The sequence below is a fragment of the Dermacentor albipictus genome, unplaced genomic scaffold (assembly GCF_038994185.2).
Source record: "Dermacentor albipictus isolate Rhodes 1998 colony unplaced genomic scaffold, USDA_Dalb.pri_finalv2 scaffold_22, whole genome shotgun sequence".
NCBI classification, from domain to species: domain Eukaryota; kingdom Metazoa; phylum Arthropoda; class Arachnida; order Ixodida; family Ixodidae; genus Dermacentor; species Dermacentor albipictus.
This window is the reverse complement of record NW_027225576.1, coordinates 775,859-799,294: the sequence shown is the minus strand read 5'-3', so window position 1 is coordinate 799,294 and position 23,436 is coordinate 775,859. Positions and strand designations below refer to the sequence as shown.

Sequence of the window (23,436 nt, the reverse complement as noted above, 5' to 3'; positions counted from 1 at the left end):
GTCCGGGTCTAACAAATATCGAAGGATGATCCACGTTTTTCCCATTCCTATCTGACTGTCCATGTTGTTGCATTTTTCCTCCCACTGTTGTTTGCATAGCTGCTGGACGTACTTTTCTATGTCCCTGTTCAATTTGGCTATCTTTCTACGAAGCGTCCGGTTGTGTTTTTGTTTTTTCCATCTCCGTTGCAACCCTGCCTTAGCTTCCCACATGTGTAGAAGTTTACTGTCTACGTTCTCTAGATGCGCCTCCGGCGGGACCATTTTCGTAGCTGCCGCCACATCTCCCGTTAGTTTTTCGGTCCATTCCTCAATACCTCTTGTCGTGTCGTCGGCCTCCGCCCTTATATTCCTGAATTTGTCCCAGTTGACAATCTTAAGTGGTCTACGCTTTGTCTTGCGCGGTCCTGCCCTTACCGTTATTTATAGTATATTGTCATCGCTCCCAAAGACGTGTTGCGTATTTGTCCACTGCGCGTCCCGTATGTTCTTGGTGAATGTTAGATCTGGCGTAGTATCCGCGCAAACGCTGGTACCTATTCTCGTGGGAACAGATGGGTCGGTCACGAGGGTCAGGCCTTCCTGCTGCGCGCCTAGCCATAGGTTCCTGCCTTTTTGAGCTTCGATTTTGTAACCCCATGCCGCGTGTTGGGCGTTAAAATCACCTCCGATCACTACCGCTCGGTTGTCCGCTATGGCTAGGGTTTTTTTAAAGAGCGATCGAAATTTATGGTGTCTGCACTTTGGACTGCTATAAATATTTAATACAAAGAGGCTGTCCTTCGTTTTCCGCATGGGTATGAGTTCTAAAAGAATGTGATCAATTGACTTAACTTCCGTGTCATGTTGAACGACCGAGTGATTTCGCTTTACCAACGTCGTTAGCGCCTTCGTCTCCCCTACGGCCCAACCAAAGGACTTGTAACCCGACAATTTTGCCAGCCCATTTGTTTCCTGCATCATTATAATATCCGGGTTTTCTTTGTCTGTAAGGAGTTGTTGCAAAATGTATCGTTTTCGATCGTATCCTCTACAATTCCATTGCCAAATCGTGTATCTAATTCGTCTGTCCATGGCGGCGTTACAGGTTCTCCAATCCCTCGGCGGGTACGGGGGGCCTAGTGTACGCCTTAATGGCCGTCTTAACCGGTCCCCCCCTACTTGTTTGCGGTCCCCATATTGCTAGTTTGGCTTCCAAATCAGCCATCATTTGTTGCACTTGCTGTAGTATCGCCTTTCCTAGCGCCTCCATCTTTGCCTCTATCTTTGCCTCTATCTTCGCCTCAAGCCTCACTTCCAGTTCTTCTAGTTTAGTTTCAAATTTTGTTTCGTTCTGTTGGATGCTGGTTTCGATTTTCTGTTCAAATTCCTCCTGTCTTCCTTGGAGCGTCGTGGCTGGCTTGGGTTTCTTTACTCCGGTTTCAATCGGAGCGTTCTCGGTCTTACGTTTAATGGCGGTGAGGGCTACGTCCTCTTCCATTGCTGTCTCTTTTTCCTCCCTTATAACTCGCGAGCTTTCCTCGTTGCGTGACACTTTCCCGCTCCTCAAACGGTCGTTCTCTTGCCTGAGTTTTTTAATTTCATCCATGAACGCAACATTGCTCTGCCTGATTTGCGCCAATTCTTTCTCTAGCGTCCTAACTCTATTTTGAAAAGCAGCCTCTGCCTCCGCACGCGCCCCGGAAGCCGCGTCCTCCCAGCTCACCTGTAAGGGTCCCGCGGCGTCGTTGACGTTGCTCTTTCCTTTTGGGCTCTGCGATCTTCCTCCCCCCTGTGCTCTGGTAGATTCGGTATTACTGGTCTTGGATCTGGATCTCGATCTGGACCGCGATCTTGATCTGGTTCTATTCGACGTCGAGCGGCCCCTTTCCCTTGCCTGGAGCTTGGGGAAATCTTCTAGTCCAGATCCGGCCTTTGTCCGATATTCCGACCGCTGTCTCCAGTCTTCCCGTCCTGGCCTGTACAGTCTTTCAGCTTCCCTTTCGTGGTACATCGTTGCTTCTTCCTCTCGTCTGACTCGCTCCCAGCGGCGCCTCTTTACCAAATACGGTAACTTGTATCTGGCATTACATCGGCGATCTGCCGTAGGATGGTCTTTGCCGCAGAGCTGGCACTTCGCTTCGCACTCGTGGTCCTGTGGCGGGTTCTCCATGCCGCAGCCTCTGCATATCCTGCTGTTCGGGTTCGGGCAGACATCGGCTCTGTGTCCAAGGAGTCCGCACTGGTAGCATATGTCTATTTGCTTCCGGTATAGTGAACACTTGACCAGTGCCCTTCCGTATCTCACGTAGTTTGGGACGTGATGCCCGTCGAAAAGGATGATGAAATTCGTGGTGTTTCCCATCCTTTTGGCCATGAGGACTCTCGGATTCCTTGGTGTTACAAGCATCTCCACTATTTCTCTAGGAGACACCTCGTGCGTTACTCCTCTTGTCACTCCCTTAGATGTATCCTCCGGAGCCGACTCGTACGCGTTGGCTTCGAACTCCTTGTCTCCCATCCTCAGTCGAGTGATAGTCCTGTATTTTTCGGCGCGCTCCTCCGATGGCGTGCTGATCACTAGAACGTTCTGTTTGTAGTTGGCACACACCGTGTCATCTTCCGATTCCTTCCAGGGGATTCCGGCGGCGTTGGCGACGCAGCATTCTAGGCGATTGATCCCATAGTCGGTGACCTTGAAGCTGTCACAGATTATATTTACAACAACGGTTGCAGCGCTGACCGGTTAGATTCACAGCACGAGCCCAGTTCATTCTTCCTCCTCTTTTCTGGAGTGATGGCGCCCATGCGCATCGTTCAAACAAACAAATACCACACGCATGTAGCAATACTTTCCAAGCTATTTACGTAAGCGTTCTGTATTCCTTGATTACGTAGTGCCTCTATGACTGCTGGTATCTCTACTGAATCAAATGCATTTTCGTAATCTATATAAGCCACACAGAGAGGCTTATTGTACTCTGCAGATTTCGCGATAACCTGATTGATGACATGGATGTGATCCATTGTAAAGTATCTCTTCCTGAAGCCAGCCTGTTCCCTTGGTTGACAAAATCCAGTGTTGCCCGTATTCTATTGGATATTATTTTGGTAAATATTTTATATATTACCGGGAGCAAGCTAATGGTCCTATAATTTTTCAATTCTTTAACGTCTCCTTTTTTGTGAATTAGTATGTCTGCATTCATCCAGTTTTCTGGGACCCTTGCAGTCGATAGACACTTCGTATAAAGAGCCGCCAGTCTTCCAAGCATTATGTCTCCTCAATCTTCGATTAAATCGACTGTTATTCCACCTTGTCCTCCTACTCTTCATCGTTTCATGTCTTGTAGGGCCCTTCTGACCTCATGACTAGTTATAGGAGAGTTTCTGTATCCTGTTCATTACTGTTTCTAAGTGAGGTATCGTGACTCCTCTAGGTACTGTATACAGGTCAGCTTAGAAATTTTCCGCTGCTTTTAATGTATCTTCGAGATTGTTGATATTATCATTCTCATATTTTAGTGCATACATCATGGTTTGTCTTATGCCAGGTTTCTTTTTTAATGATTTCAGGCTGCGTTCATTTTTCACGGCTTCTTCAGTCTTTCTCACGTTATAGTTTCGAATATCAGTTATTTTCGCCTTGTTGATCAGTTTTGACAATTCCGCGAATTACGTAACGCTGTGCGGCCGCCAGTCCTATACAACCGCTTAGAGTGCAGGACTCTGCGATTCTAGACGTACTGCGCTCACCGCGAAAAGTTAGAAAAACACCCACACAAGCACAGCAGAGAAGTACTGGCTACGTGAGGCGGTTCGACCGATAACTGTAGAAGCGTCATTCAAAACAAGTAATTGTTCTCCACTACCGGCGGCGTTTTCTCTACTTCCTTTTTAAATAAAAAGATGTTGATCCTTAAATATTCTCATAAACAACAGTTAACTTTTTTATTATTCACTTTTGCTTGCAGTTTGGTTATTGCCTTGGCTCTCTCCCTTAGCAGATCGCTTAATTTCTGAACTCCTTGCGATTTTTGTTTCCAGTTGCCAATTTTGCACGAAAAGTGCTATGCAATTAGGGAAAAACAGACGAGGTAACGGGTGACAGTCATCTTGCTTATGGGTTTAAAGGTTATTGCAGGGTTTCATGATGGACGCTCTTTCACATTATTCTATTTCCCACCTTATCTAACCCATATCACGTGTATATGGTTCCGGGCATCTGCCAGGGTCGCGGCGAGCCGTACCTCAAGGAAACAATGAAGCAAAGGGATAAGTTAAGCGCAATTGGCGTTTTCTCCGGCCGCAACTCGTTCCGTGAGAGTACAGACCAGCTGAGTAACAGCCGCATCCCTCTCCTGGTCCCAGGATCAGCCTAAACAAAGAAGGCTGAACTTACAAAAGCAACAGCTATGCGCGTGACGGTTGAATAGATGGTGACAACTGAACGCATCTCGAGTTAATCGCACGCGTGCGGAATCTATGAGAAAACTTTCCTTCACATTACAAGAGATGCCGATAACTACCGCCATCTAAAAGGAGTGAAAAAGGCAGCACAATGCTGACCGATGAACAGCTGCCAAGTCTCAACATTGATCTGGCGGCGCTTTAGGAATGTGTGAGGAGTGGTGGCGTGGGTGGGGAGGGGGGGGAGGGGGTATGCCACTTGATTTCGGGGGGGGGGGGGCGGGCCCCCCCGGCCCCCCCCCCCTGGGTACGTGCCTGCCCCGAAGTAGAGTCGGGTAGATCGGGCGTTTCCCGAGCTCAAGGGTACAGGACAAGCGCGCAAGCCGAACGTGCGACTCGCTCTCGGAGGAGGAAATTGCCGATGCGAAACCACGTTGCGATGATTCGCCTATGCAAAGCTCCCGGCGCTGCCGGAAAAACCGGCGGACGTGCCGGCGGGACGAGCGTTCGTCGAGACGCCAGCATGCAGTGGCCTAGGTTGCCAAAGTTACCGTGGGCCGTCGCCAACAGCAGCAACGCGGCGCTGCGATGACGTTTCAGTCTCGATGACTGCTCCGACGACAGGGCTCGGAGCGCCTCAGAGCGCTCCCATAGAGAAAGAAATTCAACAAGAGGGGACACTCTTCAAAAACTGACAACAGGAAACACGTCACGCCTAGTTCCAACAACATCCGTTAGTTGACGCGAGCATCAGAAAAAAAAGAATGTGAAATAAACTTCCAGACAACGTTTTATTTTTTTTTATTCCTTCCCACTAAAAGTGAAAAACTTTTGCGCGTAAATGAACTTATAGTTTGCAACTTTTTGCTGCGTTGCCTAGCAACAAGCTAGCGGCACGCCAGACACGCGTGCATACGTCATGCGCCAGACAAGCCGCAGCAGTGAGCGAGGCCGGTCGTACGTGCGAAGCTCGCGTGCTCGGCGACCCGTCTGTTTTGGACATGGGCGTCTTGCGCTGGAGTTTGAGGTATAGTAGCGGCGCCTGGTGGCGGCGCGGGAACCGACAACTGGGTCGTACCAGCTTGGGTCGTATTAAGCCCTGGCTGTGGCGAAGCACGTTTCTAGGCCGAGGTTTGCGTCGATTCGCACTTTTTTCTGCCCTGTTGCGAGTGCGAAAAGGCTCGTCAATTCTCACAGACCATGCCGACCACGCTGCGAGCTCGCCGCAGCCTATGCTGCGGCGAGCTCGCAGCATAGGCGGACTCTCCGAAAACGGACTCTCCGTGTGCCGTAATGCTGGGAGCAGAAGGAATCATCGGTGACGCCTATCCGGAGAGACCTAGCCCAGCCTCGAAAAGGCGTCACCGTCATTACTTCTGCGTCGTGGGCTGCCATGAACAAGAAGGCCTGAATCCCAACATCAGATTCTACCGTTTTCCTTCAAGGCCTCATGAAGTGGAGCGACGGGCGTAGTTTGTCGCGCTAAGTAAGCGAAACTTCGCGCCATGCTGACTGCTTCGCCTGTCTTGAAGCTTGCTTGATTATCTGCGTTCTAAATTTCGGTCTTTTGCACCTGCAGTCCCGACAGCAGACCGACGTAGCAGCAGGCATGGGGGATAATTCACGATTCGAGACCCGGCCACAGCGATTAACAATTCGACCGATGCGAAGTGGCGAAATGACCAGGTGTGTGCAAATGACCACAAATGGCCGGGCTGATTCGGTGACAATTCACTACCCCACTACGAGCAGCACAGGTTAGAGAGTTAAATGTGCTCATACTTGACCTCAAGCCAGCATATTGAGGCAGCGCAGCAAGGTAGTATTGATTACAGCAGATCGATGTTTGAGTGCTGTCATTAAAAGTTACGTCAAGCGAGCTGCGCAGGAGCTCGCGCTGCAGCGCGATTCGCACGTACGTGCGAGCTCATATGCATTGCATCAGTTATTATCATTTACTAAAAGGGACAGATGGCCGCTACTACAACGCAGGCATAACTACTTGTTTAGCGGCACGCAGTCAACAAAGATTGCAGGAGGCCCGCCGTTTCGCGGCATGTCGAAAGACCGCTGCCTTCGCGGCGCGTACGATCGTGTGTTCGAGCAGTTCCGTACACATGATGTCTGCCTATCGCTGCTGTGGATTCATTTATAGCAAGCATTTCCTCGTGTTTGTGCGCCTGAATCTAGCAGCTAGCGTGCAAACTTTACCTGAAGTTCCACTTCGTACGCGACTCGCTTCACTTGTGATTGACACCGCGCTAAAACTTCGCCGCTTAATTCTTGAAAGGCGTACATGTATTCGGCACTGCATAATTCCTTGCCTTTACGCAGCGTGCCGTCCCTGAAAAAATCTTCGGCGCCCGATATTTGTTGCAGGCCGTGATGCAACACAACCGAAAGTGGCGGGTCGATATTGTAGACGTGCTTTCCGTAGCAGGCGACTGAGCTTGGTACGACCTATTTTAGGACAGAGGGCGCTTTTTATCACCTTTTTCGCAGCGCCCCCTGGGCAATGCAAGAGCCCCATAGCCCATGTTTTATGCGAAGCATATTACTAGAGCTCAACCCAGCTCCTTGGGCGCGGCGGTGTCGCCTTCAATACCACGTGACACCGTGCCGTCACGACAGAGGAGAAACGGGGCTCCAACTCGCGCCGTCGCTCGCGGCGTCGCCTTCAAGGCTGACCACGTGACACCGTGAGCTGCTCGTTGGAATGAGAAGCGAAGGTTGCGGCGTGCTACAGAGACTGTTTCTAGGCGGCTTTGCTACGGCGCAGCGACTACGCGCCCCGCATCGGACGCGGTGAGCGTCGAGCAACGCAGCGTTCGGCGCGACAACGAAATGTGCGCCTGAGCAAGCGCCGCACGCTTGAGCCGACGCCGACGACACCGGCTTTTCTGCGACACGAGCTCCTTAACGCTGTCGCGTTAAAATAAAGGCTAGTATGCTTCGCATCCTGGGCTTAACCTTAGCGAAGCCACAGCCATTTTTGGGCTCCCGCCCTTCTCTATGCTTTTCTAAGAGTAACCCTGCTCAGTACCATATCTCTTGTTGAGAACCTTAAAGCAGGTTTTCGCTATGTACTAGTGGGAAAGTTTGGACAAGACCCATTAGAGGTAAACAAGTTCATCTTCCCGCATGCAATTAGGTAAATAACAAAGCATTTTTCGTTTCAGAGATTTTTTGGCATTGTCAGACATGTTGCCGGTGATGGAGGACAGCCAACAGTCCAGCAATTCCTATTTATATATAGGATGCTTTCTGTGAAGAATCTTGTCCAGCCACCCAAGCGATCCTCAGTAGCTGGAGATGGTCCACAACTGCTCCTCAAGCTGCAAGATTTATTCAACAAAGAAAAACCTACTGGGGCCTGTCATGTGAGCAACAATATATTTGGAGCAATGTTTCCTGAACAGAATGAAATCAAGCAGGCCTTTTTATTTCCTTAACTAAGTGTACATGCCATAGTTCTTGTTTCGCATAGAATTATGTGCATGTCCCTTCATTTCTGGCCACATTAAGCTGTATGGGCATCACATGTATGGCAGGACACTGCAATGCATGCATATCAAGAATGGATGCTTTTGCAGCTGTTGATTTAGAAAAGCCATGCTGATATTGATAAAGGCTAGTTGTAATTGTCATGGTAAAGCTGTATAACAATACAAGGCATCCAGTAAATTTGTTGCATTGTGTGCGGGCTGTTGAGCACACCAACAATATGGTATTTGCATTTCAGGCTGATTCTTTGGCTATTCTTCTGGATGAAGTCCTCTTGGAACCTGCAGAAACGGCGGAGGAGGCTTCAGTTCTCTGCCATCAGCAGTCCCCAAAAGAATGCATAATGGATTACCTTGCTGGCTATGTTGCAAAAAAGTTTTCTTCATTGAGCTGCTCAAGCTGTATAAGAACAATGAGAAGTTTTGAACGAGCGGCAACTGGGCTGATTCTTGCCAAATCCAAATGTGGTCTACAAGTGCCTTCCAGCCAGCTAGTCGCTCTCCTCCAAATTGTGGAAGATCATCTGGAAGTGTGCACAGTTGACAAAATTGCCTGTTCTGATGTGTACGTTAATAGTGTGGAGAATGTTTTGATGGACAGTCGTACTGCTACAGCCGCTGTCGGCTGCAAATCACACTTTGTAAGCACCACTGCAGAAGTAGTTCAGTTTTTTCTCAAGACTCGCTTGCATTTTTTCACGAGAGAAAAAAACAAGCAAATGCAAGCAAATGGGCGAGCTTCATGTCCAGCAGGGGGTGGTAGGAAACCAACCAGTTGAAGCGGTACAAGGGAAGCAGTAGGTATCACGATTATCGTGTAAAGGTGACCACTTACAAAAAATTGCAATGCTGATGATGAAGGAGAATAAGGGTGTTGTGAGATCTGATCAGGGCATTGATGACAAAACACATTTGCTTTATTCTTTGTTGCAACCTAATTTGTGTTATACCAAGATAGAGTAGTTCACAGCAATAGCGCCCTTACCCTGACCATCTATGAAAGGTATAGCATTAGAATTCCTTTAAATGCAACTGTTAAAACAGAATAATATGCATTGTTTTATTTTTCCATTGTCCTTTAGTCTTGGCTATTCATGGGCTACAATTCTTCAATTGCACGTACTTTTACGTCTATAAGCTGCTATGAGTAAGAAGGTTATTAGCACACTGTTAGCTACATTTGCATTGTGATTTGCTGAGCAAGTTTTGTGTGCATGTTTAAGTAACAGCTGAAGAAGTAGAAAGGTGGTATCTCTAACAAGCCATTTAAAAAAAAAATGCTGTATTTGTGATGTGGCTACTTGTGTCCGTTTGAGAGTTCTTTAGCCGTGTGTTATGAAATGCTTATGCTTTACACTTTCTTGTTTATATAAACAATCGACTGTGCATTCTGTACATATTGCCATTCGTTTTCTGGTGTTTGTTTCCTGCCTCCCAATGCATACCTCTCACGTTTGATCTTATTTTTTTATGCGTATTATATCAGTGTTATGCTTTTAACAAACTTCTTGCATTGTGAATGGTGGACCATTTATGACCGGACGCCTCTGTGCTATCTGTATTTCGCTCCGCTTATTTTACAGGATAAATAAATGATGGTGCTGGTATTTTGTTTTTGCACACACGTTTTATTTCTTTTCTTAATCGAATTATAAAGTTCTTTTTTCATTTTTCGACCATGATAAGAATATCAGGACCGGTGATTGCAACATTTGAACATATTGTAAATAGTTGCGAATTAAGAACCCAAATACCTAGTCTCGTCGTTTCTGCGTCGAAACCACGAGCAGCGTGAATAAGTGCTGGGCTTACTGACGCTTCTAAACGACTGCTTGCTAAGGCGATTGCCTAATTACAGCTGGTTTCAACTGTGCAGGTCCTAACACTTCAGGTTCGCCTTAATCCTTTGTTAAAAGCCGCACCGAAGACGTTTAGTAGCGAAGTTCGTCTTGCAATAATTCTACCTAAATCTTATTCAGAAATGGCATCGCTTTGCAAGCAATCTTAAGCGCACGGAGCAGCTCAGTTCCCTTTTCTTTGTCATTAAGTATTCTACGGTAGCAACCCTTTGCAATAGCAATTTCTTTTTTTTTTCAATAACAATTTCAGATACTGCCCACAGAGTCCTTTTCTGCCACAGTTTAACAGAACCTGAACAGCTGTGCTCGGCGAACAATCTGGCGCTATGCGCAACGGAGAATTGGCGCTTACTCATCTGGTGATAAGTGGGACCACTGGCGTTTTGTTGCGAATGCGCGGTGTTTAATTTAAGGCAAATATTAAAAAGCGGAGCCCACCGAAGCGTTGAGGCGAACGGCGACGACGAAGAAATCCGGACCGAGACCGCCCGGCCGTGTACAGCGGACGCACTTCGACGGGGGCGAAATGCAAAACAACCGTTTTTTTTAAATTTAGGTGCATTTTAAAGAATTCCAGGTGGTCAAAACTAATCCCGAGTCCCCCACTAAGGCGTGCCTCATAATTGTATCCCGGTGCTGGCTCTTAAAATTCGAGATCTTTCTCTTTTTTTTCGGCCTGAGACCGCCGCAAGCTCCATTTTATGACCGGCTTTTTTTTTTCGTCCCGTGCGCTCATATCATCGCAGAAGACACGCTCAGGCAGTAATTTAATTATATTCAATGTTAAAAATAGTTACGTGAAACTAAAGCGATCGTTGATGAAGTTGAGAAAGCTAGAATACCGAGGCTGCCCCACACACAACCACAGCGGTAGCGGCGTTCGCATGCCCTCTCACGCACGATTGCGCCTCTAGCGGCGGGCGCTGGCGGTATATGAAACTGAGGCGGCAGTTTCGTGACCAGAAAAAACATGGAAGGACTCTGGTGCTACTGAGGCAGTGTCTCATTCTAGAGCTTTCCGCGAGATTTGTTTTCGTGTTACCATGACTGTAGGTCCCTGTTATGTGGTGTACAACTATCTACATTGTTGTGAATAGTACAGCGCAGCTGTATATGGCTAGATTCCAGCGGATCGACCTCAGTAGGCCAAAAAACGTGGGCCAATCCCGAAGACAGTGCAATACCGCACCGACCGGCGCAGGAGGTGAAGCACGCTTCAAGCAATCCGCCTACTTGCAAAAATAAATTTAATATCTTGGGTCCAAATACAACCCGTATCAGATATTAGGCTGATAAGAAGAGATACAACACTTTGACCCGCGTCGGCCATGTCTACGTTCGCACCGCCCTCTCTTTGTCGGCGTTCCAAGCGCTTGCATACCTCCTCTCCTTTCCCCCCGTTCTCCCGTGGTGGCGGCCCCGCCGAAACGTCACGTGTGTCTAGTTTCCTCTGGCTCCTCGGGGCGGCGGCCCCACCGTCCACGCGAATGCATATAAATATCACGGTCAATGAGTCCGTACCTATGTTCAGAATTCTGTGTCACCTCTGTGTCGTATGGTAAACAGTTTCGCTATTCATCCACCCTCGCGGAGTAGAATGGCTCATGATTTTTTTTTATTTAGTAACCCACATACATTTATTTACCTGCAATTGTGTTGCTACTTGTTATATGAGGCGGTAAGAAATTAATTCGAAATACTTTTGTGTTCAGTATATTGCTTCAGAGGATTCATATGCAACTAGAAATTTACTGGAAGAGAAACCGACGTGCCTAATTTTATGTTAATCAAAACCACATGGAGCCAATAAAAAAACAGGTTTGGCACGCACCTTCAGGCTCGAGTCACTTGAAAGGATGAATTACAAGTTCAGCGCCTTTGTGCTCTTTGCAGAGGCTATTTTTTATTAGAAGTGGGAAGTCGGTTTTTGCAGCCTGCAGTTGCTTTCTAGTTATGTATTCTTCCAAATGGCTGTCTCCATGTACTGTTATTCATTCTAGAAAAATCTATCAGGTTGAGGTAACCTGTGTTTTTGCCAACGATTACAGCTTGCTACTTCTGTACTAGTAGTGACAAATTGTATTGAAAAGCTAAAGGTCTTTGTTAAAGATCAACCTTTCAAGTGTTCTGTGAAAACTTGATGGGATTTTTTTTTTACTTGGTTGTAGTATACCACACCATATTACTACAAGTTTCTGCTATTACGATTACTTGAAAGCCTTTTTACCTTTTTCTACATTTCCGATCTGCTGTGTTCGAGAACAACTGCGTTCATTTTCACATTGTCAGTGGCATAATAATTACACCGGTGTACTGTAAGTGTTGCCAATTTGAAAATAAAATCATACTTCATCATATCTGTTTGGGGATCTACTTAAGGTGCAAGAGCTTCCTTTCGCACGTGCTGTGGCAAAGGTTAAGAAAGTGACCGCCGACCTCGGCAACGAAATTGCGATACGTGACGCTGTTGTGCAGGCGTATGCAGATAGCGAGAGTGCTGTGCTCTATCTTCAAGTTTGTTACGCGGCGAAATCAGAATTCATCGACAACGGCGGCCGCGCAATTACGGATATGTATCATAATCTGTTTAGCTCTGGTTCGTACGTTGGATCAGCCATCAAACCAAATAAGTACTTCCAAACCACAAGTGGTAGATCGAACTACCTTCGTGTGCGAAGAGTGGGAACGGCTTGACACGCTCGCTCCTTAGCCAGGTGCCGCAATTTCGCTGCTCCAATCACCGGTTACTCGCGCTGATCTTTTTCCGTTTCCATTGCACAAAGAAAGTAAAGCTAAGCCGCAAAAACAAGAGTGAAACACTGAACTGGATTCTTCACGATGGTTCAAAAACCAATTCTGACAGCAGTTTCGGCGCGATTCTTTTGGTATTTGCAAGCCCCTTTTCTAGACGGGGTGTTTAGCGACGTTTTTAAAACCAGATTTTAGACCTTTTATAAAATGGATTCAAGCCGGACTTTAAGCTAGATATAAGACATTTCTAGAGTATGAGCTTCTATTCCGCGTCTTCTTTTGGACGCTTTCGTTGTCTCGGATGAAAGGTGAAAAAATAACGTAACGTGTCCCTTTTGTGCTACCTGGGTTATTCCAGGTAGCCGCGGGCCATGGTTATCTCCCGTGCCCGTTTGATGAGGCTGCGCTGTCTCATCGGGTCCGTGTCTGATAGCTTGGCCTCCAACTGCTCTTCTGTTAGTGTTTGCGTGTCTACGGTGTCGTTTTTCCCGACACATCGCCGTACAATATGCAATAGGGTGTCTGGAACATTACAGTACATGCAGAAATATGAATGCTGAGTAGGTGAGATTCGGTGCAATAGGATACCGTGGACGTAGCTGTTGGTTTGCAATTCCCTGAGGGTTACAGCCTCTTCCCTAGTTAGGCTGGGATGAGGTGGCGGGTAAGTTCTTCTGTCTAGCCTGTAGTGTTGCAGAATATCACTGTACTTTTGCGGGATCTCCTTGGTGCGTCCTGTGAGAAATCCCGGTGAACCGTGAGCTCGGGCGAAGTCCTCGGCTGCCTCATTCCCCATCAGGGACTAGTGCACCGGAGTCCAAACGATGTATATTTCTGGTGGATTTTTCTTTGCCGTTTCCGCGAGGATTTGTAGGACTTGCCTAGATTCTCCCTTTCTGAAAATTCCGGCAAGCTGCTTGTGAATCTGTGAGTATTATTGCTCCCTCCCCACAGGTTGAGATGGCTAAGGCTATTGCCTTTTCTTCTGCCGTATCTGTTTCTCTTGTTTAGCTGCCGTTCTCTCTTTAACCTTGCTGTCGACGACGCTGATCGCATGAGCCGCAGCTCCTGTACATTTCGCTGCATCGGCGTATCATGTGTCCGGATTTCGGCCATAGGATTTTCGGAGAGTCTCTATTCTGGCTTTTCTTCTTCGTCCATGGTGGTTTGATGCATATTTCTTGGAATGGCGGCTACAGAGATGTACTGTCGAATGTCTCTGGGATTATCGTTTCTCGTCGAGCAGTTGCATAGCTTCGGCATGTGCTAATCTTCTGACTGTTACCCTTCCTGTTTCAATAAGCTCTCTAAAAGGACAATAAATTAAAAAAAGGCCCGAGGACACCTAAGCACTTATGATTTGTGAATGCGAAAGCATTAATGTCCAACTGAACGCCGCTGAGAGCCCCTTCGAGTTAACTCGGCGGTCAAGCGAGCGCGTTGAGACATACATGCTTGGCGCATTTTAATTTGGCCTTAACGAGGCGCAGTTAAACGCTGGCGAGAGCTTGAGCGGACGAGGAACGCGCGGATAACACCGGCTTCCGAGAGCGAGGGTTAAATTATGGAGTTTTACGTGCAACAACCACGATTTGTTTATGAGGCACGCCGTAGTGGGGGACTCTGGATTAATTTTAACCACCTGGGGTTCTTTAACGTGCACCTAAATCTAAGTATAGTAGTGTTCTTTGTATTTCACCCCCCATCGATATGCGACCGCTGTGGCCGGGATTTGATCCCGGGACTTCGTGCTTAGCAGCGTAACACCAAAGCCACTAAGCAACCATGACGGGTCCGAGAGCGAGGGTAACGTGGCGTGGCGGCGATGCCCTCTTGCCTGACGCAAAACCTGGCGCGCGACCCTTCGCCCGCTCTGCGCTGTCGAGGTGCGCTCGTGCCGTGGCGTCGCAGCCAATGGCAACGGAAGCTTAGGTGCCGTTTCGCTGCTACAGACTCGAGACGCGAGGCTTTTTCACTCAATGAGCCATTTCACGCTTTCGCATCAAAAAGAAAAAAAAATCACGAGTTATACTCGCACTATAGCTGAGTTATTTGCAAAGCCCACGGGACACTTTCCGCATTTGCATGCACGCCGCTGCCTATGAAACCATGTTCATGGCCAAATCCCAAGAACCCTCGCTCTCGGACCCGTCGTGGTTGCTTAGTGGCTTTGGTGTTACGCTGCTAAGCACACTGACTGCATAGAAACCAAATGACCTTTTTTTTTATGCGTCAAGAAATGCTCTCCAACCCATAATCTCCTTTCAAGTGACGAAGAAACCCACAAAAATTGGAGGACGCTTAAGCTTCGCCTTCAAGAGTGGGACGCGACAGCGTTCCCGTCGACCCGCCAAGGGGTCGACAATGCGCTACGGCACAGCGATCACTTACGATGCGCCCCGCATCGGAATTAGCGCCCACCTATCACGCGGTGAGCGTCGAGCAACGCAGCGTTCGGCGCGGCAACGAAACGTGCGCCTGAGCGAACGGAACGAACCAAAGAACTCGGTGTCTCGGAGGGGAAACGATCTACGCCAGCCAAACGTCGTGATCGGCACGGGCAGAGAGATAGATAGTGATCTAAACCGAGAGCACGGCGAAGCGTCGTCAGGGGAGAGGGAGTCCCGCGACGCGCCTGGCAGCGGTCCCAATGCGCGCGCGGCGCGCCTCCTGTCGGGGCAGCGCCGTACATTGAGAGGAGCGGGTCTTCTGTGTTTGCCGCAAGATGGCTCTGCGTGTGCGGAAAGCGCAGAAGAAATGCAGCGGAAACGCACTTCGCAACTCGTGTAATTGTGACTTCTGTACGTTACATGTTCATAATTACCGATATACACCGCAGTATAACTTTCCACGGCTCGTTTCGAAGGCAACACCGCATTCACTAGAGGCGCGTTTGCACCGCTTGGAAGCAGCGAACTCGTGGCTGAGTGGTAGCGTCTCCGTCTCACACTCCGGAGACCCTGGTTCGATTCCCACCGGGCCAATCTTGGAAGTTGCTTTTTATTTATGAAGCGCCTGCCGTGATTTATCGCTCACGGTCAACGCCGCCGACGCCGACACCCGACGCCGACGACACCGGCTTTTCTGCGACACGAGCTCCTTAACGCTATCACGTTAAAACGTCTGAGGCAACCACCGTGCAATGACGGGAGCCGCACGTACACGCAGTGTCTGCGTCGGTGGAAAAATTGTGGACAAAGCGACATATTAGGGCGCAACTACTAGCTGCCCTTCCTGCGGCGTGCTTCGGCGTTGTCCCTCGTAACCGAGCGAACGAACACAGCTAAGGATGAGAGCGAACGCGAAGCGCATGGGAAGATGAAAGACGGCGATAGCGAAAAGAGCACGAGGAGAACATCGGAGGAGGATGCAGCGGGAACCATGAGACGGAGGAGGAGTAGGGTACGAGAATAAAAGCATAATGTCATACAAGACGGCCTTTGCGGTGACGATGGCTTCGAAATAACGCCAGAGTAGCGCGCGTCGTCTGTGTGGAAACAAAGCGCTGCATGAGCGGAGCCCTGTCTGCGGCGACTGTTGTGAATCGTGCCCACGCGTCACCCACGCATCGCCTCTCCCGATCTCCCGATTAGCGAGGCAGTAGCGTCACACATCGCTCCGTTTGCAACGTGCCGCAAAAGATAGTTTGTCCGCGCCAGCTAATATATCACGATATGAAAACACCTATATGGCTGTGCTCACATTTCGGATTAGGGAATGTTGAATCGTCGGTGTTCTTTTTTTCGCAGACAAAGAGGTTTTGGAACTGAACCACTTCGTACAATAAAATATTTTTTTTCTCTCTCCTGCGGACTCTTCTCGCGGCCAGATCTGCACTCGGCCTACGAGCCTGGGAGCAGGAAGAGTCGAGGGCAAGTTGTGTGTGCACTTCAAGAACGCTTTCCAAGTCACCCGTGGACGAAAGTGGGCATGGAGCAAATTTCTGGAATCTTACTTCATCAACAATTGCTTCTGGGCACAAGGGCACAATAGCCTAACCTGCTGGCTAGCTGGCATGCACTCATTATGTACCGTGCAAAGGACGCGAAACATCCCAAGGAAATAGGGGGAGCTATTAGTTGTTATAGTGTGAATGGGACTATGCATGGGAATATCACAATAGCACACAGGCAGCAGAAAGGGGGTTGGAGTTGGGGTATTCATTCATAAAAGTATGATTTTACAAAGGGTCAAACAGGAATGCAAGGAGCACTTATGCCTAAAAGGGAAAACAAGAAAATGGTAGAATGCATAGCAAGTAACATTAACGAGCTAAGAGAGTGGAAGATAATAAGACCTGGAGACATGAATGCGCACATAGGAGATATGGACAGTTACACACGCTCAGACAACATGCTGCTGGATATGTGTGGAAGGCATGACTTAGCTGTATGTAACACTACTGAGACGTGTGAAGGGCGCATAATATGGGGGGTAGGGAGCCTGCAGTCAATGACAGATTATGCACTAACGTCAAATAGGATGCATAAGCAAGGGGTAATGAACATAGATGAATGTGGCTCCAGAAGTCTAGGTAGTGATCACAAGTGTATCAAACCGAGTTGTAGACAAGAAACGAAAGTAGGAAAGAAACAAGATGAACGACCAGATGAGGATTTTTTACTTGCAAAAGCAACTGTAGATAGCAACCAAATAAATTGAGGAAATAATTCCCGAGGATACTAAAGCAGAAAGAACATGCACAAATTTAACAGGACTGTTTGAGCTAAATAGAGGTGGCCAAGGTCCAAGTCAAGCCCAAAGGGAAAAGACGCAAACTCAAGAGTTGGTGGATGAGGAGCCCATAAGGAAACGTCAGGAAGTTAGATAACACCTAAGGAAGCCTTCAGGAAACCCAGATACTCTAAGCAGAGGGGTGATCCAGAAGCTGATGTTGACAGGAAATGGGATAACTTTTTAAACTGCAGAAGGGAAGCATCCCACTCGATCAATGAGAAGATTAGAAGAAAGGGGACCCAATAGTTGTCAGAAGTAAACAAAAAGAATAGAAATACAGCTATGAAATTTTGGAAACATCTGAACTCCTTGAGTAATAAGACTGGCCTAGAGCAGAGGTTCATAGGTACAGCTCAAGGTGTTCGGCTAGAATGGGATGAGGCAATGGAATATATAAGAACAATGACAGAAAATTTTAAAGAACAGAGAATGTTGCATGTTCTTTATCAGATGAGGATAGACCAGTTAGTGCAGTGGCTCCAAGTGAACGATAGTGAGAAAGGGTAGAAAAGAGGGTTCCTAGCAGCATATCGACAGGTCCTGATTGCATCCAAATTGTGTTAACAAAAACATTTGGCCCAAAATCTAAGCAAACATTGAGAGGTAGTGAGCAAAACAATAATGCACAGTAAAACCCCCAATGGGTGGAGACTAAGCACGATGAGCATGATATATAAGAGAAGGCAGTGTATCAAAATAGCAGGAAAGGAACACAGGCCCCTATGGCTAGCATTTCTGGATGTCAAGGGAGCCTATGACAGTGCAATCCAAGAGGATTTGTGAGACATACTGGACACACTAGATATGGAAGCTGGAGTAACTAATCTTTTTAGAGGAATCTATAAAAGTAACGTGCTTATAAAATGGGGAAAAAGGTAACCGAGCCTATATACATACAGCAGGGGCTTAGGCAAGGGTGCCCTCTCTCGCCTTTGTTGTTCATGTTGTAGCTACAAGGATTACAGACCAAGTTAGAGAGGAGCAAACTTGGCTTCAACCTTACTTTTTTCAAGCAAGGACAATGGATTGAATAGCCATTACCAGGACTCATGTACATGGATGATATAGTACTAATGGCTGACAACAACGAAGATTGGCAGGGACTGATGGACATTTGCGGTAAAGAGGGAGATAGATAAGGTTTGAAGTTTTTTAACGAAAAATCGGCAGTCATGATTTTCAATGATAATCAGGGCGGCAAGCATAGGATATAGGAGGTATAGTGGCTGGAGGTAGTGGACAAGTACAAATATCTTGGCGTGTGGACAAACAATGGGGCTGAGTACCTAATGGAAACTAGAAAAATGTGCAACGACTAAATGTAGCAGGACTGCAGCTGTGATGAAAAATAGGGCACTGTGGAAAAACAATAAGTACAATGTGATGAGTACAAGGGTACAAAAGTTGAACTGATTGGCAGCTTCTTACGGGGCCGTGCCAGCCAAGGGCGGCAATACTGACGTCACAGGCGCTTTTTTTTTGTCGGTTTCGCTTTAAGAAAGAGATAATGCTACAAATGCAGTGTCATTTGTTCTTGTCTCGAGGATTTAAACACGGCTTTTAATGGTCTCCGCATCGCGTTTGTTTCCAAGAGCAGGTGTAAGGAGGAAAATATTCGCTCACACCTGAAAACACATAAACACTCTCGCACGCACACACGCACTGTCTCTCCCTCGCACGAGCACACACTCTCTTCCTCAAAAACACTCACACGCTCTCTCCATCGCACACACAGATATCCGTGCACACACAAACACGCACACTTGTCCGCAGGCATGCATGCTGAAAGACGAACACGCGCGGTCACACACGTGCACATTCACACGTCGCCATGCATGCGCCGCAAACACGCAAGCGCTCACACACATGCACTAATGCGCAGATGCCGGCATGGACACACGCCGTCAACGCTTACACGAATACACGCGCTCGCGTGCAAGCATTTGCAAATACGGAGGCACTAGCCCGCGCACACACGCTCCCTTCGCACGGACACACGCGCACAGAGTAGTCTCTCCCTCGCGCATGCACAAGCTCTCTCTCCCTCGCACACACACACTCTCCTTGTCTCCCCCGCACACAAGCGCACTCTCCCTCACACGCACGTACTCTCTCTCCATCCGTCATACGCACACACGCACACACACACACACATACACACACGCACGCACACACTATACGCACGTATAGGCACCCATGCGCACACAAACTCGCACACATTCTTTCGCAGTCGTGCATGCTGAAATTCCAAAACACGTTGGCACGCGTACACGTTCACACGTGCCCACGCATGCACCGCAAGCGCGCGCACACTCGCGCGCACACGCAGGCAGGCGCCGCGAACGCTCACACACGCATACACGCACTCGCGCGCGTGCAAACGCAAATACGGAGCCACACGCCCGCACACTCATACGCAGAGCGCACACGCGCATACAACCGTACCCAGGCACCCTCAAGACATGCACACATATAACCACTCTGTACCGTCTCGGCTGCTTCTCAAAAACCTGCACGTGCTGATAGGCTGCATAACACTCCCTCTACCATTACTTTCTCAAGGCCAGCTGTAATAAACCGCTTTATGGTTTGAATTTGGCGCTTCTTCAAGTCAATGTGTCCTCTGGCGGGAGGGCGCAAAACGATTTCCTCCTGTAGCGGGACTTCACCTCCCCTGCCTGACCTGCTTTACCTGCTTTAACGCACCCCCGATGTTCTGACTAAGTGCCAAAATACATATGTTCGTAGAAGGGGCTACTCTATTGTTGTAGTCAGTTGAAACTTTTTGACCCTCTGCCGATATATTGAAATATAATTCTTTTTTTTAATTTTCCCATTGAGTTACACTTGTGCGTTCCTGTGAAGTTCCGAAGGAGAATGTCCAGAATTCCTGGACATGTACCAGAAAATGACGATGTTGCATTAACATGTAATCCCTCCGTTCTCGAAAGACATTCCATCGAAAAATTTCAAACGTAGGCGGCGACGCGGCAACATGACCTCCTGACACAGTGCTAAACCGCATGGCGAGCAGTTCACTCGGTCCTGGGTACACCCAGTTGCATAGCCGTAGATGAAACATGTACATGCTGGATTATGGATCACATGCGAAATGCACTCCAACATGAAATTACGTTTCTATTACTTTGCCGCAATTCATTCACTCGTTCCACCGGAACATGCGTGATCAGCACCCTCCAAATTAAAGATGTGAAATCTCAGCCTCAGTTTACAAGCAGGATCAAAACATCACTTATGCGTATCTTAATAGCCGAGCATAAGCTTCAAGTTTGGCATAAGCAGCTGTTTGGTGCAAAATATGGTTACGAGAAGATACCACACGTACCCGTTCAACGGCACTATCTACAGAATACCCTTTCTATGCCCACCGCTCTCAAGAATGCAGGCGATGTCGAGCCACTCGAAGTCTTCAGACATCCGAAATTCACCGTGATTACTTCGAAACTCCTGTTGTGAGGATTCGAAAGCAGGATTATTAGTGGAAAAAACCGAAATATGCAGGATGGATCGGCACAGCAAAAGCGCTTTCGTCGTGTTTTCCACTCGTGACAGTAGTCTTTTCGCTCGAGAGCTTGCAACAGGGTCATTTCGCCCAATGGTCCAGATTCCTTGTGGGAAGCATCAAGAAAAAAAAAAGGAGGTAAATCGGAGCTGAGACAGTGCCTCTAAACTATAGGTGTGGAAGAAAAGTTTTCAAGTGGTCTCATCTCTTTTGCACGTGTACGTGTACTAACAGCGGGCGGGGTCACCGCGGCAGCGTATCCGAGCCAGTTGCTGACGGACGTGATCCACTCGAAGGAGGTGCTGCTGGGCACCGTCTCCGGCGAGGGCGTTGTGCTGGCCGAGGACTACATGAGCCTCCGGAAGCCCATCAATCTTGGCTAATTGCTGGCCGCGTACGGCGTGGTGGACGTGGCGCGCCTCATCGCGCTTTACACCAACGCCGACCAGCGGGACAACCGCACCTGGGCGCTGTCGCACTTCAAGCAGCTGCCTGGTAAGCGAGTCTCGCAAAGTAAAACATCTGCAACGACTCGCGTTAACGTCGTAGCAAGCTTTGTCACGCGCATCAGCTCCAAGTTCGTTGCCTGGGTAACCACAGTGGGCGACCGATAGCGCCATTAATTTACAAGCATTTTCTCTCTCTCTCTCTCTCTCTCTCTCTCTATATATATATATATATATATATATATATATATATATATATATATATATATATGGGTTTTCTTCAAAGTGCAGCACGCAGGACCCGACGTACATGCGTTACTGTACTCTGACGAAGGCTGGTCCACCAGCCGAAAACGTTAAGTAAAACAAGTCTTCCAAAAAGTTCGTCGTCTCTTTCCTGCGTATATATATATATATATATATGCGCAGTGAATGAAGAGGACCGAGGGGACCGTGCAGGATTTCACCTTGCCATCATGGACAGTCGGAGTAAGGCACACGCGCGGGAGACGTTGTTCTCTGCGTTTTCCCAGAAGAGCATAGAATCTTTCTGGACCGCCCTTGACGCGGCCCCTTCGGCGTGTGCAGGCGACGTGCTGTCCTCGTGCCCGGTACAGTACCTGTCAGAGCACCTGTCTTCGGGCAACAACCGCTGTAATATTCCCGGTGCTGGTCGCATTCTCCAGATAAGATTGCCCCGCTTGCCACGATATCGTCCTTTCTTTTGCCACTACCTGATTGGCTGCTTAGCGCTCAAAAGGCGCGTCGCCGAACGAATAAACGGTCATTGTCTTCCTGGCGCTGCGTTGGTCGTCTATTCCCTGGGCCGGTCGTCCTGCCACCCTCGGCGTCTAGCCGTCGAATACGTAACACCGCGTGTACAGCTACGTGTTCGTCCACAAGCCGAGCTTCGGCGACTGGAACGATTCGTTTCCGGCGCAGTACGAGGACCTGGACTTCGTGTTCGGGGTGCCGCTCCGCCGAGGACTGGGTACGCCGCAGGAGCAGGACCTCAGCCGCCGGCTCATAAAGCTTGTGGCCACGTTCGCAAAGGAGGGGGTGCGTCCATAACACTGAGGTGGTCGTGTTTTCGCGCATGTCATATCTGCAGCAGCATTGCGCTGAACACGAGGCCACGGGCTCGATACTTTGGGCTCTGGCGGCCGCATTCGGTTATGGATACAACTTGGAAACGCCCTCGTACAAAGATTCGGCGCAGATTAGGCGGTCAGAAGTATTCCGGAGTCCTTGGCGTGTCGGGAAGACCGCTACAGACGATAACAAACAAGCGCCACGATGAACAAGTGGTGGCATGGCTGTGTGTGCATGACTGCGTGGCATGGTCCTGCCCTTCATCTCGATGTCAATGAAGTAGCACTCAGTAGCACAACCCTACATAAACTTACATTAATACAGGAAAATGCACTGCGGTCTATTGACAGCTTAGTCAGACTGTGCGTATGTATAATGGTATCGTGTAACGCGAACTTAGCGTTTCTCGTGTGTCTCATCGCATACAACCGGACTTTGGCTCATGAAGCGCAATGCGTGCTACTTGTTCCGGGAACCTTGCAGGACGCTGCCTCAGTTGCCCGAAGGCGCCGAGTGGCCCCAGTTCCACGGCCTGGGCAACGACACGGTCGAGATCGCGCTCGACGGCTTCTCGCTGGCAGCGTCAACACGTGCCGAGCAGTGCCGCCAGATACGACCCCACGTCCTCTACTAGGAGACGCCACGAAACCTCGGCGCTAACATGGCGGCCAGTCGACGTTTAGCCTGCTTGGTGTTGGGAGCAATGCCTTCACTATAGGCACGCCTCCGCTTTTTCTAAGAGCGCTATTTCTTATTTTGTCACTTCCGAAGTCGTTTTCTTTTTTTTTGCGTGCTGTGCTCATTATTTGTTAATTGCGCATTCAACTATATCGCAGTGCTGTTTGAACTGTTTGACTACATTTCGCTGCCCGACGAGTGACACGTTCTGCTTATTTTGTCCTTATTTCGGAGTATCGTTTTGAATGTATTGTGTGTAGTTGCTTGTTGCGCTAGCCACACGTTAATGTTGTAATAATGCAATATTAGATTGTCTAACCGTCCTGGTTCCGGTCACACGGACAGGAGGCGTCCGTCTTGAATGACCACGCACGTCAAAACGGCATGCAATGCCAGAGGATTGCGTGGGACATCAATCATGTGCGACGCCAGCACCAACGTCTTGGGCGCTCTAGTTA

The 23,436-nt window shown here is 48.5% G+C and overlaps 1 long non-coding RNA gene and 1 pseudogene across 2 annotated transcripts in view; both read right to left on the bottom strand.

The window, feature by feature from the left end:
* Positions 1-7,890: 7,890 nt before the first annotated feature.
* LOC139052390 (uncharacterized) overlaps positions 7,891-23,436 on the bottom strand; it is a 33,685-nt gene continuing 18,139 nt past the window's right edge. Inside the window, exon 5 of one of the 2 annotated variants that reach the window (XR_011509883.1) lies at positions 7,891-8,174. This is a non-coding gene — a long non-coding RNA (uncharacterized lncRNA). Of the gene's footprint in view, positions 8,175-8,301; positions 8,417-23,436 lie in introns of those variants that run through there. The other variant, XR_011509884.1, reaches the window with a different exon arrangement.
* On the bottom strand, positions 10,902-11,081 carry LOC139052431 (U2 spliceosomal RNA; annotated as a pseudogene).